Raw genomic sequence first — 6257 nt, 5'->3', positions numbered from 1 at the left:
CTACTACTGTCAAAAGCATCGAGATTACCTTCACTGTGGTCATCTGGGACCTTGGATTACATGTGGATCCTCTGTTTGCAATAATGCTGTGTGATATTGTTACAGGTAGCTGTGCTCCAAGACATGCCATTTTGCAAATTGAAACAAAAAAAAACAATGTACTATTGTTTTGATTAAATGTACCACCATTCATACACCAGAGACAGAGGCTGCCATGCAAGGTGCCAACCAACTCACCAGGAGCAATTTGGGGTTCAGTTCTTACTCAAGGACACTTCAATGGGGTCAGGAGGACCCGGGGCTCGAACCTGCAACCCTCCGGTTGCTAAATGGCAGCACTACCTCCTGCATCACCATCGCCCCAAGCCAGTCACAGTATGTTTAAAACAGTTATCTGGGTAACAAGTGTATATTTGCTCAGAAAAAAATACACACTTAAACATTAGAATATACACAAATGAACAGTAACATAATAAAACCTAAGATGAATTTCTTCTGTTCTCTAAAAAGTTTGTGATCTTTTATTTGATTGCTAGAAGAGAACCACTTTAGTTCCCAAACCTCTCCTCAGGGGCACCGCAGCCATTCCATGTATTTATTAAATTTCACAACCAGCTCACTTAATTATTTAGCCTCATCAGTTAAATAAGTTGGTACTGATGAGCCAAACAATGTATGCTAGAGGCCAAAATCAAAAAATTACATGGTATGGTTGCTGCAAACACTAGTGTGTCCATATGAGACGTTTTGAAATGGCTAAGCTAAAACGTGAAGATCATTTATACATCATTTTCTTTGAATGCCTTTTGCACAGTACCGTGTAGTATGCATGATGGCTAGTCCTCTTTCCCCACAGACCAAATTCTGTCAGGTCCCTGAGTACAGAGCTGAGATCTCATAGTAATATAATATCCACTGTCACTACTTTCCCTACAGATGAGGATTTAGTAGATGTGGACAGATCCAGTAACAAGACGAAAGGGATAATAAAACAAGAGCATCAAGGCAACACTATGACCAAAGTCTATGAGGGAAAAACATATCAGTATCATCTGAGGAATGACTGTGAGCAAGGCTTCTTGGAAGTGGTCACATGGTATCACATCTGTAAATCAAGGAATATGTCCCAGAACATAGAGATCTGAAAGGCAATATTTCAGTAGTTGCATAATATCCACAGATACGTCCGGGCACTTTGGCATTGTTGGATCTGATTGGCTAAGAGAACCATCAATTACAATTCTGATTCAAACTACAGCATAAATGTAAATTCATTCAAAGCCATCAAAAATTTTTTTATCAATGGGCAACGCCGGCACACAAAGGTTCTGTCTCCGAGCGCGGCGTAAGGGAATCATGCATTGCCATTTGTCAGGAGGGTAGTTCATTTACATGCTTGTGCGAGCTGATAAAGGTGTGAAAAACTGCAGCGAAGTCCTACAATTTGGCGCATTTGCTTTACGCCTGAATCCCACCAAAACGCCACCGCCTCTCTCAACACAGAGTATTCTCTGCTAGCCTACAAATGAAAAACATAAAACAGAATTCGAATCAATGGTATATGAAAAATATGCCTTATGCAGATATTGCTACATAAAAAGGTGCCGAATACCTATACTCTGAAATTCAGTATAATAAGGAACATGACACCAAAAGCTGCTTTGTTCAGTCTGGTGCCTTCTGTCCTTGTGAAATTAATTTGAAAATGGCACCTGAGGGCAGAGCTTAGATATCCCGGGGAAGGGCAAAGTCAGGTGACAGTCAGATAACATTTGTCCACCTGTACTTAATTACTGGCAATACAAAACTGCCTTCTGTTTTGCCTCACTCTGCAACTCTGACCAGGGTATGCCATTCCAAGATAATGGATGGGTGGATGGATGGATATTTGGTCTCTCCCAGACCAGACATGCAAACCTTTGTGGCTGATCCCATTTGTTGCCCCTCCCAGGACCTTATGCCTGTACTTCCTCCTACGCCGAAAACCAAAAAGGCTATTATCTGTTTTCGTTCCTCGCCTCCTCTTTCGTAAAACCCTAGCCCAAATAAAATCTGCATCCCTTCCTTCCATCGTATTTCACAGTTCTCCATCCTGACTGGAGCCTGGCTTGCGACCTCCTCCCTGCTGTATCGGTTTTATTAGCGAAGCATAAGCACTTAAAACACAGACCATAAAAGACCTCTGATAATACAATTGGGTCTCTCTGAAGTTAGGCTTACAGCAGTCATGTTACTTGATGCCAAAATGCATTCTATACCGAATGAAGAGAGTGTGCATGCCTCTACCTGTAAGGATACAGATTTGACCTCGCTCTAACGTATCTGAAGCCCTGCTGAGACTGATCAAGTGTAAAAGTCACATTGCATTAGTTCCACCTGAAGCCTAACCAAACTGCAATTGCTGTTCTCAGGAAGAATTGGGGAATACAGAAATGGTTAATGGAAGTAATTTCCAGTACGTTCAGTGCTGACTAAAAAAAAACTTTATTTTTGGAGCTGAGCCCACCAAAAGGAAAGAGGACAGTTTCTGCTGATTTGAGAATGTGAAATCTTCTCGGTGATACCAATTTCCACATTTATTTACAGCCTACAATATCCGGTAAACAGTGATAGCAAAGGTTTCATGGCGTCCTTTTGTTAGTCCACTGTGCACCTTGAGTGTGTGACATTAACCGCACACCCGGCTCCTTCTCTCTCTCTCTCTCTCTCACACACACACACGGGAACAGGTAGGCCTTCCTCTGTGCCCGGCCCCATCCAGTTTGCAGACGTCCGTCTTATAGGAGGAGGCAGCTGGGAGTTCGGTGGGAGAGCGCACACACACAGGGACCGCGCTGTCTTCCTGTCTGCTCACAGATGACTGCACATTCAGGGCAAAATGCAGTCCATCTGATGCAGTTCATGTGTCTTTTCTTCCCCGGTCGTTAAAAGACGCAGACTAATTAATTGCCTTCTACCTGATATTTTATGCCTGAATGTAAATATGAATATAAAAAGGAAAGAAATCTAAAAAAAAAAATAGAGAGAAATGTTATGGATAGCTGCATTTATTGAGCCAATGGATGCAGAGATCTAATGGTCGGCATTTGAAGACACTGGAGTCAGACGCAGAGTCTCTGCCTGTCACTGACTGGGCCTCTATCTGGGTTGCAATCTGCAGCACGCTCCGCCCGGGAGGCGAATGGTTCCACTCCATGCTGCGGGGATGGAAGGGCCTTGTCCAGCACTTCCAGGAGAGCAGTGGGGAAGGAATTAAACCACACCCCTTCCATCTGGAGCCGCAGCGAGGGAGGCGCAGCCCCGATCTTCCCATGGATCTCCGTTCCAAGGAGCGCGAGTGAGCTACCCACAGCCGCGCTTTCAATTGCAAATGGCCCAGCTGCCCTCGCCGACCGCCGCCTCTCGCTCTCCTCTTTTGACGCTCCGTTTTCCTCCCCTGCCAGTAAAACCTCACGGTTTTCACTCACAAATCGGTCAGGAGGAGGCCGGGCTGAAGACACGGCCTGTGGAAAATCAGATCTGAAACTGATTCAGGGATATATCTGCCGCACTTGGCTCATTTCGGGACAGGAGCTGCGATTCTCTGCTGCTCCACACCCGCTGCTGGACAAAAAAATAATAATAAGTGGGGCTTAAGATCAAAGATCACGCGTTTTGTCTAGAAGATGTATGAACAAAATGAGGCATTTCTGCAGACCTGCCAGTAAGTGTAAAAGCTGCCCTGTAAAAAAGCACTTCAGGAAGGCCTGCCTTCGCAGGAGCAGGTGGCGAGGGTTCAGCAGCAATAACAGATGAGCAATTAGTGGGGGTTTCCTTCACAGGGTATGCACTGACTTGTTCATTCTCGTTAGAAGCATCTTTTTTTTTTTTTTTTAGAAAGATCATTCATTTCGAATAGATCACCTTGTAATCTACACGCAGTGAGGCATGAGAATGTGCTGTTAACCCTTTTGTGGATTCAGATGTTTCTGTATCTATTGTAGGAATAACATCTACACTATCCCCTTAGCCCACTGCACCCGTATCTATTATAGGAATAATATCTACTGTCTCCCCTCCACACACCCATATCTATTGTAAGTATAACTTCTACGCTCCTCCCTCAGCTCACCACATCCGTATCAATTGTAGGCATAACATCTATACTCTCCATGGCAGATCACACCCATATCTATTGTAGGAGTAACATCTAGACTCGTCTCTCAGGTATAAAATCTACACTCCCCTCTCAGCTCACCACACTGATAGATCTACTGCGGGTCTAAGATTTCAGTGTTGATGGAATTATATGAGGATGGGCATCTCACAGTGATTCTCCTTGAATCTCAATGTGAAGCCACTCCAAGCTCTATGACTGGCACTCTGATGATGTGACCAGAAATAAGCTGTGACAAATTAATTTGCCTTATCAGTACTCGATTGTCTCTTGATCATCGAACAACCAAGCTTTATTGAAATCTTCTTCAACACAAATACCTAATTTTATCATTATCAAGTTATAATGAAATTCAAACCTCAGTGCATCATTGCATCCAATTTTTATAAACTGAGAAGGACTAACCTACCACTGCAAGGGAGAAATGCATCAAGCAAGTACCATGCTTTACAAGGTGCTTGAAAGCAATGAAATTACCTTATGGAGAGTCATTGTTTTCCATGGTATCATGCAAACAAACAAACATGGCTCTTCTAGACAAAGCTGGCCTTATGGACCTGGGGAACATAGCAGGAGAATCAGCTGGCCTTATGGACCTGGGGAACATAACAGGAGAATCAGCTGGCCTTATGGACCTGGGGAACATAGCAGGAGAATCAGCTGGCCTTATGGACCTGGGGAACATAGCAGGAGAATCAGCTGGCCTTATGGACCTGGGGAACATAGCAGGAGAATCAGCTGGCCTTATGGACCTGGGGAACATAGCAGGAGAATCAACTGGCCTTATGGACCTGGGGAACATAACAGGAGAATCAGCTGGCCTTATGGACCTGGGGAACATAGCAGGAGAATCAGCTGGCCTTATGGACCTGGGGAACATAGCAGGAGAGTCAACTGGCCATATGGATCTGGGGAACATAACAGGAGAATCAACTGGCCTTATGGACCTGGGGAACATAGCAGGAGAATCAGCTGGCCTTATGGACCTGGGGAACATAGCAGGAGAATCAGCTGGCCTTATGGACCTGGGGAACATAGCAGGAGAATCAGCTGGCCTTATGGACCTGGGGAACATAGCAGGAGAATCAGCTGGCCTTATGGACCTGGGGAACATAGCAGGAGAGTCAACTGGCCGTATGGATCTGGGGAACATAACAGGAGAATCAACTGACCTTATGGACCTGGGGAACATAGCAGGAGAATCAGCTGGCCTTATGGACCTGGGGAACATAGCAAGAGAATCAGCTGGGTTTGTTCTTCCTACACCTTGTTAATAAACGTGCCACTCCATTTTGAAAAGGTAATGAATTCTAAAAAGAACTACAGTTTAGGGCTCGTTTCTTTAAGCCTACTGACAAGAATGATAACTTCTGAATTATATAAATAACTCTTTATCTTTTGGTGTTACACCTGTCCTTATGCTTTGCTTGAGAAGTCTAAATTAAGCCTATGTCACTCTGAAGATGATGGGCCTTAAGTCAGATACCTTAATGAATCTTAATAATATTGTAGTCTAACTTAACTCTTGTGTCACAAAATAGGGACAACCCGAACATGGCCCTAGAAACAGCTCTTTGACCATTTTATAACGTTTTGTACATGGAACTGGACAGGCGTGGCCGGGAAATTCTTGCAAGATGCTCGGGACCTCTGCTAACTATATCTGGGTGCATACACTTGGGGTTTATTGAATAAAATCTCCAAACAAAACTCCTGATATGTAATAATATATGCAATGAGGAGAGATCGATAACAAATTCTCTGATCCAGCCAACTCCGCAAGGCTTGCAATGCTTCTGGACATCTTTCTTTTGCTTATGCACATAATTTTTTGCTTTCTAAGGCAATGCCTGATTAAAATATATATATTTTTGCAACTCAGGAGGCAAAAAAATCAATGGCAGTTCCCTACTGAAGCTCAAGGTTATGCTGCTAGGTGCTTAATTTTACGTTACGTTACAAAAATAAAAAACAATTATGGATTAATCAGCTTATAGTAACGGGTCTCTCAAGAGTGCAACGACCCACTGTCTCAGCTGATTAATTTTGTGTAATAGCTTTAACATGATTGGCTAAAAATTCATATCACATCATTAGCTTG

Source organism: Paramormyrops kingsleyae, chromosome 8, assembly GCF_048594095.1.
Source record: "Paramormyrops kingsleyae isolate MSU_618 chromosome 8, PKINGS_0.4, whole genome shotgun sequence".
In the NCBI taxonomy this organism is placed as follows: Eukaryota; Metazoa; Chordata; class Actinopteri; order Osteoglossiformes; family Mormyridae; genus Paramormyrops; species Paramormyrops kingsleyae.
Note: the sequence above shows the minus strand (reverse complement) of the source record.